Raw genomic sequence first — 12,128 nt, 5'->3', positions numbered from 1 at the left:
AAACAATACCCCATAATGACAACATGAAAGAAGTTTGTTTGAAATCTTTGCAAATTTATAAAAATAAAAAAAAACGAAAAAGAAAAAGAAAAATCACATGTACATAAGTATTCACAGCCTTTGCTCAATACTTTGTTGAAGCACCTTTGGCACCAATTACAGCCTCAAGTCTTTTTGAGTATGATGCTTCAAGCTTGGCACACCTATTTTTGGGCAGTTTCTCCCATTCTTCTTTGCAGGACCTCTCAAGCTCCCTCAGGTTGGATGGGGAGCGTCTGTGCACAGCCATTTTCAGATCTCTCCAGAGATGTTCAATCGGGTTCAAGTCTGGGCTCTGGCTGGGCCACTCAAGGACATTCACAGAGTTGTCCCGTAGCCACTCCTTTGTTATCTTGGCTGTGTGCTTAGGGTTGTCGTCCTGTTGGAAGATGAACCTTCGCCCCAGTCTGAGGTCCAGAGTGCTCTGGAGCAGGTTTTCATCAAGGATGTCTCTGTACGTTGCTGCATTCATCTTTCCTTCGATCCTGACTAGTCTCTCAGTTCCTGCCGCTGAAAAACATCCCCACAGCATGATGCTGCCACCACTATGCTTCACTGTAGGGATGGTATTGGCCAGGTGATGAGTGGTGCCTGGTTTCCTCCAGACATGATGCTTACCATTCAGGCCAAAGAGTTCAGTCTTTGTTTCTCATGGTCTGAGAGTCCTTCAGGTGCCTTTTGGCAAACTCCAGGCGGGCTGTCATGTGCCTTTTACTGAGGAGTGGCTTCCGTCTGGCCACTCTACCATACAGGCCTGATTGGTGGAGTGCTGCAGAGATGGTTGTTCTTCTGGAAGGTTCTCCTCTCTCCACAGAGAAATGCTGGAGCTCTGTCAGAGTGACCATCGGGTTCTTGGTCACCTCCCTGACTAAGGCCCTTCTCCCCCGATCGCACAGTTTGGCCGGGCGGCCAGCTCTAGGAAGAGTCCTGGTGGTTCCAAACTTCTTCCATTTACGGATGATGGAGGCCACTCTGCTCATTGGGACCTTCAATGCAGCAGAAATTTTTCTGTACCCTTCCCCAGATCTGTGCCTTGATACAATCCTGTCTCGGAGGTCTACAGACAATTCCTTGGACTTCATGGCTTGGTTTGTGCTCTGACATGCACTGTTAACTGTGGGACCTTATATAGACAGGTGTGTGCCTTTCCAAATCATGTCCAATCAACTGAATTTACCACAGGTGGACTCCAATCAAGTTGTAGAAACATCTCAAGGATGATCAGTGGAAACAGGATGCACCTGAGCTCAATTTTGAGTGTCATGGCAAAGGCTGTGAATACTTATGTATGTGATTTTTTTTCGGTTTTTTATTTTTAATAAATTTGCAAAGATTCAAATAAACTTCTTTCACGTTGTCATTATGGGGTATTGTTTGTAGAATTTTGAGGAAAATAATGAATTTAATCCATTTTGGAATAAGGCTGTAACATAACAAAATGTGGAAAAAGTGAAGCGCTGTGAATACTTTCCGGATGCACTGTATGCTAAAAGTGATTTGTGTCAACTTTTTGGAGTACACTAGTATATAGATGGCTTCAAAGGGTATAGACACAGACTAAAAGCCCCAAAACTCAAATTTTGATTTCATGGAGTCTTTAAAAACAATTCAAATTGTAAATGGTACAAGCTGTGTTTGCCATGTCCAATAAAAATCATTTGCACCCGTGTGATCAGCCGTGACCCTGGACCAATCCTCTTTGACTTCTTTATTGAAAGGGACTCAACCCAGTGTGCTAAATGTGTTATGTGGGTGTAAATGATTCCTAATTAGATGAGCACTCAATTACAGTGATTGCTCTCTCAAAGTAAGTTAAGGAAATTGATGAGGCTAATGTTAATTTCACAGGGAGATTAATTGGGGTGAAACAGAGTCCTCACCCTTCTGTCTTGAGATGAGGACCACAGACACCCTGCTGAAGAGGACAAGGGAAGACAAGATGGGTGGGGGCAAGGAAGAGAGAGACTCCTTGACTCTTTTGTGTTCAGGGATGTCTGATAATATAGGAATTGACTATTTGTTGATGATTGGGTGTTGTTCTCATCTGTTTTGAGACCAGAGGAAAGTTAGGAGAGTAGTTGATTCCTTTACTGAAAAAGAGAGCGATAGAAACAGAGCATCTGGTGGTGAGATCCTGTTATTGTTAGCGTAAAGGAAAGAACCAGCTTCAGAGGTCCTTGACCAGTTGTTCTCCACAGCTAGCAGAGTTGAAACGGAATAAGGATGAGGCTGTTTTGAGCTCTTCAGGGGGAAAATGGACTCCAAGCAGGAAAAGGTTGTAATGGGATTGATGGCCTCATATGTAATTACAGTGCTTGCAAGACAACACTGTATTGATATTCCTCAAACATTTTAGTTAGACTAAAAAAAATAAGTCCATACCTCTAAATTTAAGTATTAAACTTCTGCAAGTAATTCAGCTTTAACTGCTAAAAGTATGGACTCAAAATTATAATTATTTTTTTTATATAATTTCAGTCTTGGGTGTGCTATTTGTGTGTGTGTGTGCAGGTTTAAGTGGTTTACGAGGACTTTTTTTAGGTTACAAACTGGTAATTACAATGGTATTATGCTATAAATATGGTTTATGAGGACATTTCTAGTGTCCCCATAATTTAAATTGCTTAAAAAACATACTAAACGATGTTTTATTGAAAATATAAAAATGCAGAAAGTTTTTTGTGAGGGTTAGGTTTAGGGGTAGGGTTAGGGGATAGGATCTATAGTTTGTACAATATAAAAATCATTATGTCTATGGAGAGTCATCATAATGATAGCTGCAGCAACTGTGTGTGTGTGTGTGTGTGTGTGTGTGTGTGTGTGTGTGTGTGAACTTCATACTTTGACTCACATTGAAAAAATATTCAGCATTCAATGTCATCATAATTTGCATACTTCTTTCATGGACCTATTTGCATACTGAATTGTGATTGGTCTTGTCTTCCTTGCATTTATTTAACCATTTATATCTGCCTTCATACTACACAGTCACTGTGTTGAATCTTGTGAACAGCAGATTGAAAACAAGGTGACAGTATAGCATCTCTGATGTAGCATTTCATTTTCTCAGAACTAAAATAAAGTACACTAAAACCTAAACTTTCCTAAGTTTATGACTGTTAAAATTTGTAAAATCAATCTAACAACAAATGTTTGTCATGCAGTTCCTTTAAAAAGAGTTCATAATGTGAGCTTAATTTGCACTAAGCCATTCCACCACTTTGACTTCATACAACATTCACAGAGTTCAGTCTATCCACTCTAGAGAAATATATACTTTTCAAGTGGACCCATAGAGCTAAGCTTGAGAGCCTTTGTCCAAGTGGCTAGAGAACCACCTTACACAAACAGGGTGTGCATGTGAGCCTGTCACTTATTACATGCTAATAAAATGTGAGTGTCTTTCCTCTTGTTGCTGGGATTCAAAGAAAGCTTGTTTGTATCTGTGCCTGGAGACCATGAGGAAGACAATTTGCCAGCTCTTAGGAGACACTCTGCCCAGTTGCCAGATACAGCCGTACTAAAATACGGCTTGTAGTTATATGGGCCACATAAAGTACTGATAAGTTGAATTGGGAATTGACAAACCAGTTCTTTATCAGAACCCCTTCCATTCCACTAAAACAATAATTTGTCATCTTAAATTGTCATGTAAATGCTTTAGTCTGGCTAAAATTATACCAGTCCAGTTTTTGCGAAGTGTGACAAACACACCTATAATGGGATTGTAGCTTGGTTTTGCCTAGAAAGTATAGGCCCTACACATTAATTGGACCACATTTGATATCCTAGCCATGCCTAACTGATCTTCAAAAGCTGGACTCTGATCCTGGGAGGATTTCAGACATTTTTCGGCCCCTCTTGTTGACTCAGTGTGGTAGTGTTTAGCTGAAGATAGAGTAATTAACCCTGTTTAGTAGACAGGTTATTAGTAGCAGAGTTTGGATAAGATTTCCCTGCAGGATATCTGATATGGTGGCTGATCTGGATTCAGTACTCTGTGTAAAGGCCAGGACCATCAGTATTCCCACAGTACGGTCTGGTGCCTGTAGGCATGGTAATTTGTCTCAGCTCCACCAACAAACAAACCCAGGGGAAACTGTGCAAGGCTGGACTTATAATGGTGGCAAGGCTGATTCAAAAGACCTAGAGTTATGACTTGTGGAAAGACTATGGCTTTATGTAATGACTTTTGAGGCCAACCTGCAAGAAAAGGCAGGCGTGTGTACTCAAATAAACATTTTCATACATGAACTTCCTCTATCCTCCATTTCTGCCACACACACGCAGGCCTACACTCATAAATTCACCAGTGTTGGGGAGTAGCTAAAAGTATTGACACTACTAACTTGACTCCATTTTTCAGTAGCATGATAATAGTTCAGTTATTTACAAAAATCACATTGCTTTTCTAGTCAGAAGCCTTTATCAATAAATAGCGGTGTGGTGCGACAAAACAATATTGTGGTTTATCATTTCTCTTTCTCTCAAGTGGTGTTGGAAAGTGGATTGATTCTCGTGAATCAGTTAGGATAGTTTATATGTTTATGTAAATTAACTAATAAAAATAAATATATTTATCAAGTCCCTGCACAGAAGTCCTTGAGCAGTATTTAGGTCTTTTTAATAGTGAAAAATTGAGTTAAATGCTGTTTTTCTTGGCCATGTTCACGACACATTTCCATATTGTTCTGATGAAATTACGAATAACATCATAATAGTTGAGATATATACATAAGACATTGCCCCCTTAAGTTGTCATGGACCTGTCACTCGGTCAGTCTGGGTTTTTGTGTGGCAGGACCGTGACATCATCGTTCTATGTCTGTCTTTTGTTTCGTTTTCTGTCTTCGTGTGAGCGCACGGCTTCGGTTGTGATTTCCCTGCCGTGCGTCCTTGGTTGGTCATGTTTTATGTTTGGAGAATGGTGTCTGGATCCTGACTTCCCTGTCTGGTTCAGTTTCTGTTGGTGTCGGGATCTGGACATGCATGCTCCATGTTCTGTCTGTTATTGGCGTGAGTGCATTGCGCTTATGTCATCTTTGCGGCACGCACTCACATCAGTCGTTTATGTCTGTCTCTCATGACTGCGGACGCGTGTTGCACTCCTGATGTGTTGCGCTCCCGGGTCATGAGCTGTCTTCACGTTGTGTTGAGGTTCGGTCACTTCGGTCTGAGGTGTCGGGTTTGAGTGTGGCCAAACTCTCACACAGTTTTTGCCCCATTATCCAGTCCAGCCCGTTTTTGTCATTACCACCCATTACCTGGATTTCCCACTTCGGGGTAGTTTTTGTTTTGCCTTTTATTTATTTTTGTTTTTACTCTGCGTTTGGGTCCTGCCTCTGATTCTCTGCTCAACCTGTGACATAAGTAGCTTTTATGTTGCTAGCTACTTTTTGTTTGTACTTTATAGCTAGTTACTTTTTCACAACAGTAGCCCAGCTTGACTGTAGTGTTAGCTACTTTGAAGGAATAGTTCACCCAAAAATAATAAACCTGTCATAATTGACTCAACCTCATTTTGTTCCAAATTTTTATGGCTTCCTTTCTTATGCAGAAAACAAAAGATCTTAGTCCATCTTTTCAATACAACCATAGTTGATAGTGACTCACTTTAAGTGTAAAAAAGGACACAGAAGTATCACAAAAGTAGTACATGAAACTGTGTCATACTCCAAGTCTTCTGAAGTCATATGACAGGTTTTGGTGAGAAACAACACAAATGTTATGTAATTTTTTTGTGAAATATTGACGGCCTTTTTTTTTTTTTTTTTTTTTTTATAAAATGTTAGTTTTGTAATTAAATATATGAATACATTGGCACAATTATATTTTTGTCTACAAAATTAATTTCAAACATTTAAGCATACGCCTTCAGATCAAAAGATTTTTAAGATCATGAGAAACATTTCAGTCAAGTGTTTCAAAACTTTTGACTGGTAGTGTAATTACAACATCATATTGCCATCCAGACATGTGATACCGTTGCGTTTAATGGTACAAGGAAGAAGATAATACATGCTGAAGCCTACATGTGTCACGTCCAGATGTGTTTTTGTTCATGTTTTGTGTTAATGTCTTTTATTTTGAAAAGTGTTTCCATGTCATGTGATTCCCTGTTTCCATGTCAAGTCATGTGATTGTCCTGTTTCCCTCATGTTCATGTGTCCTGTTCCCATTGGTTATAGTCTTGTTATTACTTCTGTTATGTCATTGGTTCATGGTCATTGTATTGTTATCTTGTACTCAACTTGTGATTGGTAGTCTTGTTTACTTGTTACCCATGTCTGTGTATTTAAGCCCTCATGTTTGCCATTGTCTCTTGTCAGGTATTGTTTATGTAACGTTTGGAAGTCAAGTCAAGTCAAGTCAAGTCAAGTCCATGTTTATGTTCACGGTTTTTGGATGTCACGTTTATGAATAAACTGCACTTGGGTTCTTCACATCACCAACGTCTTCGTCTGCCTGTCATTGCCAGCATTCGATACAACGTGTTGCATGTGAATAGACGCTGCTGCTAAAAATATCATATCATAATCTTTGTCTTGTTTTAGTATAAAAATATCTTAACATCTGTTAAACAATTTCATTTTAGAGAAGCATAATCATATATTTAATATGTATAATATATTAATTATATATTAAAAATATGTTTACAGAGAATATCTTATTTAAGTGTCTTCTCAGACCATTGGGAAATGATACTTTTTTATTATATTTAGCATTAACCTAACGTATGCAGTTTTGCTTCTTTGTTAATTATATATTTTTTTTATTATATTTAGCATTAACCTAACGTATGCAGATTTGCTTCTTTGTTAATCTTTGAAAATAATTTTTAGGATGTTTTTTATAGAACCTATAAATACGTTTGCAGCGTAAAACACTATCTGACATCATCAGATCCCAGCCTTTTTTTTTTATTATTATTAAAATGTGCAATGTGCAGGCTAAATCTTTTGTTTTGTATGGTATTTTTCATACTGTTTTTCAGTACTACCGGGCTGTCATTTCATTTTGCGTCGGGATTACCTGTAAATGGGGCATAAAGAACATCTAATGCCTATGTTGTGCAGTGCTGCACCTGTGTACTACTATACAGTACCGTGTTTCTGATAATAAGACCTATCCATACAGCGACCTCTAGTCCTTCAATGGTCCATTCGACTACTGAATGCGTCTGGCCATTCTACATCAGTCAGAGTCAACATCTCAGATCATCTTTTTTTTTTTTATGTTGTCTTTTACCTCAAAACATGATTTCTGTAATGAACACAATTTGTATTGGATAGCCTTTGGGAATTGAAGCCAAGAAATGCTTGCTGTCATTAAAAGTACATTCCCTCTGTTTGGTGCCTCAGGAAAGTCTTCCAAAAGCAGTGCATCCATTACCGATATTTTTTTTACCGATACGTTTTACAACTTATATTTTAATGCATTTTCAATTAGTTACATAAAATTAATATAGCCAAACAGCTACTTCTGAATTGAGTGCTTAACTCCATACTTTTTTATTGTAGATATGGGTTATTATATGTGTAGAAGAGCAGCGCAGTGACTGTTACACATCAGGTGTGTATTATTTTTCAAAAATTCAATGGGCCGGAGTCAATTATTCCGCTTATACCACGGTTACCACACATTAAGACATTGTTCAGGATTTGATCTCAAGACATTTTCTGGTTTTCGTCCCTAAACGCTCTTGTGAGTGGAACTGCTTTCTTCTGCCACGGATTCAGTGTCTAGCTTTGATACAGTCTGAGCCTTCGTTGCTAGTTGAAAACGTCACTTTAGAACAAGCAACGGAGGATTGCAAGGCTTGTGCTGCTTTACTCGAGGACTTATTGGAGTAACAAGGCAGTGTGTGTGTGTGTGTGTGTGTGTGTGTGTGTGGTGGGGGGTGGGGGTGTGAGACGAGAGCGAAAGAGATAAAGAGAGAGAGAGAGAGAGAGAGAGAGGGAGCCCAAGGACCCTTTTCAATCGAAATTTAAATAGATTTAGGATATTATAGACATTGTTTGTCAATATATATATACACTATATTGCCAAAAGTATTCGCTCACCCATCCAAATAATTGAATTCAGGTGTTCCAATCACTTCCATGGCCACAGGTGTATAAAATGAAGCACCTAGGCATGCAGACTGCTTCTACAAACATTTGTGAAAGAACAGGCTGCTCTCAGGAGCTCAGTGAATTCCAGCGTGGTACTGTGATAGGATGCCACCTGTGCAACAAGTCCAGTCGTGAAATTTCCTCGCTACTAAATATTCCACAGTCAACTGTCAGTGGTATTATAACAAAGTGGAAGCGATTGGGAATGACAGCAACTCAGCCACGAAGTGGTAGGCCACGTAAAATGACAGAGCAGTGTCAGCGGATGCTGAGGCGCATAGTGCGCAGAGGTCGCCAACTTTCTGCAGAGTCAATCGCTACAGACCTCCAAAGTTCATGTGGCCTTCAGATTAGCTCAAGAACAGTGTGTAGAGAGCTTCATGGAATGGGTTTCCATGGCCGAGCAGCTGCATCCAAGCCATACATCACCAAGTGCAATGCAAAGCGTCGGATGCAGTGGTGTAAAGCACGCCGCCACTGGACTCTAAAGCAGTGGAGACGCGTTCTCTGGAGTGACGAATCATGCTTCTCCATCTGGCAATCTGATGGACGAGTCTGGGTTTGGCGTTTGCCAGGAGAACGGTACTTGTCTGACTGCATTGTGCCAACTGTGAAGTTTGGTGGAGGGGGGATTATGGTGTGGGGTTGTTTTTCAGGAGCTGGGCTTGGCCCCTTAGTTCCAGTAAAAGGAACTCTGAATGCTTCAGCATACCAAGAGATTTTGGACAATTCCATGCTCCCAACTTTGTGGGAACAGTTTGGAGATGGCCCCTTCCTGTTCCAACATGACTGCGCACCAGTGCACAAAGCAAGGTCCATAAAGACATGGATGAGCGAGTTTGGTGTGGAAGAACTTGACTGGCCTGCACAGAGTCCTGACCTCAAGCCGATAGAGCACCTTTGGGATGAATTAGAGCGAAGACTGCGAGCCAGGCCTTCTCGTCCAACATCAGTGTCTGACCTCACAAATGCGCTTCTGGAAGAATGGTCAAAAATTCCCATAAACACACTCCTAAACCTTGTGGAAAGCCTTCCCAGAAGAGTTGAAGCTGTTATAGCTGAAAGGGGTGGGCCGACGTCATATTAATCCTATGGATTAAGAATGGGATGTCACTTAAGTTCATATGCGTCTAAAGGCAGATGAGCGAATACTTTTGGCAAAATAGTATATATATATATATATATATATATATATATATATATATATATATATATATATATATATATAAAGGTGCATCTCAATAAATTAGAATGTCATGGAAAAGTTAATTTATTTCAGTAATTCAACTCAAATTGTGAAACTCGTGTATTAAATAAATTCAATGCACACAGACTGAAGTAGTTTAAGTCTTTGGTTCTTTTAATTGTGATGATTTTGGCTCACATTTAACAAAAACCCACCAATTCACTATCTCAAAAAATTAGAATATGGTGACATGCCAATCAGCTAATCAACTCAAAACACCTGCAAAGGTTTCCTGAGCCTTCAAAATGGTCTCTCAGTTTGGTTCACTAGGCTACACAATCATGGGGAAGACTGCTGATCTGACAGTTGTCCAGAAGACAATCATTGACACCCTTCACAAGGAGGGTAAGCCACAAACATTCATTGCCAAAGAAGCTGGCTGTTCACAGAGTACTGTATCCAAGCATGTTAACAGAAAGTTGAGTGGAAGGAAAAAGTGTTGAAGAAAAAGATGCACAACCAACCGAGAGAACCGCAGCCTTATGATTGTCCAGCAAAATCGATTCAAGAATTTGGGTTAACTTCACAAGGAATGGACTGAGGCTGGGGTCAAGGCATCAAGAGCCACCACACACAGACGTGTCAAGGAATTTGGCTACAGTTGTCGTATTCCACTCCTGAACCACAGACAACGTCAGAGGCGTCTTACCTGGGCTAAGGAGAAGAAGAACTGGACTGTTGCCCAGTGGTCCAAAGTCCTCTTTTCAGATGAGAGCAAGTTTTGTATTTCATTTGGAAACCAAGGTCCTAGAGTCTGGAGGAAGGGTGGAGAAGCTCATAGCCCAAGTTGCTTGAAGTCCAGTGTTAAGTTTCCACAGTCTGTGATGATTTGGGGTGCAATGTCATCTGCTGGTGTTGGTCCATAGTGTTCTTTGAAAACCAAAGTCACTGCACTCGTTTACCAAGAAATTTTGGAGCACTTCATGCTTCCTTCTGCTGACCAGCTTTTTAAAGATGCTGATTTCATTTTCCAGCAGGATTTGGCACCTGCCCACACTGCCAAAAGCACCAAAAGTTGGTTAAATGACCATGGTGTTGGTGTGCTTGACTGGCCAGCAAAGTCACCAGACCTGAACCCCATAGAGAATCTATGGGGTATTGTCAAGAGGAAAATGAGAAACAAGAGACCAAAAAATGCAGATGAGCTGAAGGCCACTGTCAAAGAAACCTGGGCTTCCATACCACCTCAGCAGTGCCACAAACTGACCACCTCCATGCCACGCCGAACTGAGGCAGTAATTAAAGCAAAAGGAGCCCCTACCAAGTATTGAGTACATATACAGTAAATGAACATACTTTCCAGAAGGCCAACAATTCACTAAAAATGTTTTTTTTATTGGTCTTATGATGTATTCTAATTTTTTGAGATAGTGAATTGGTGGGTTTTTGTTAAATGTGAGCCAAAATTATCACAATTAAAAGAACCAGAGACTTAAACTACTTCAGTCTGTGTGCATTGAATTTATTTAATACACGAGTTTCACAATTTGAGTTGAATTACTGAAATAAATGAACTTTTCCACGACATTCTAATTTATTGAGATGCACCTGTATATATATGTATACACACACAAACACACACATACATATACAGTATATACAACAACAATCAGACTTTTCAGTTCATTACTTACTTGGCCAGTTGGAGTCGCCAGTTCACACACACCAGTAAAAGAGTGCGTACACAAGGGGTAGAGCTTGCATTTTTAATTTTCACGTCATTTTCAGTAGAGCATGACATTTTCATGCCAAGTTTACTTTTTTATAAATCCCATCATAAGCGTGAGAGTATATGCATCATTTTTACTTAAGGCCACAGGTGAGTAAATTATGACTATGATTATTTTCATTTTGGGGTGAAATATCCCTTTAAATTATAATTATCTTGTAGCTTGGAAAAGCTATAAATTCAAAGTAGCTTCCCCAAAACTAAAAGGCACACACACATCTCCCTGTTTGACAGAAATGCTCATTCACTCTAGTGTGATATGTTCTCAGTGGGAACATGATGCTGCCTGCTCATTACGTTTCCCTGTGGTCTTTCCAATCAGTTGCATAAAGCACAGGAAATATAGGTCAGACAGCAGATGTGCTCTCAACTACAGGACAAATCATACCCACCTCTCACCGTGTCAGGATCAAACAGTGTTGCTGGGGGTGCCAAAATTCTGCTTTCTAAATGTCTCTAACCTTTCAAGAGGGGAGAGGAAAAGAGGAAAACAGATACCGCTGCGCTCTGTGTTGTTATATTTGTGGGTTCCAGCGTGTAGGTGTTTGTAGAAATGTGGGTGAGCTTGTGTGTGGCTGTTTGGCTGTTAGTATACATGCCCTGTATACATGAGCAAGTATACAGAGGGGTTTAAAAGTGAACTTGTGAAAAGTTTTTTTTTTTTTTTTGCTGTTTTTTTTTTTTTACATTGCAAATTACAATGTCAGCATTAAAAACTGAATGAAAAGTTAACCTTAAAAGTCAACATGAATTTGGTCTTGCTTTTGCTTTAATGACGGCATGCAAGTTTGTGCAAAAGTTTATGATCCATGTTATCCCAGAATGATTTGAAAATGTTCCAAGGAGCATCTTGTGTGCTTTAATAAAAGCAAGAAAATCTGACCTTTTGTACAGAATTTGACTCCCAGATATTCAATGTGGTCTATTGAAGCACGGTGCATGTGTGTGGAAGGAGGTAAAGATTATAGAAGCAGAGCGAGAAAGATAGCTTCAGCAAGAT

The 12,128-nt window shown here is 39.8% G+C and overlaps 1 protein-coding gene across 4 annotated transcripts in view; it reads left to right on the top strand.

The window, feature by feature from the left end:
• septin12 (septin 12) overlaps nt 1–12,128 on the top strand; it is a 103,681-nt gene that overhangs the window by 46,347 nt on the left and 45,206 nt on the right. The window lies entirely within an intron of this gene.

Source organism: Myxocyprinus asiaticus, chromosome 13, assembly GCF_019703515.2.
Source record: "Myxocyprinus asiaticus isolate MX2 ecotype Aquarium Trade chromosome 13, UBuf_Myxa_2, whole genome shotgun sequence".
Lineage (NCBI taxonomy): Eukaryota > Metazoa > Chordata > Actinopteri > Cypriniformes > Catostomidae > Myxocyprinus > Myxocyprinus asiaticus.
The sequence above is the reverse complement of the archived record's forward strand: the minus strand, read 5'-3'. Positions and strand labels throughout refer to the sequence as shown.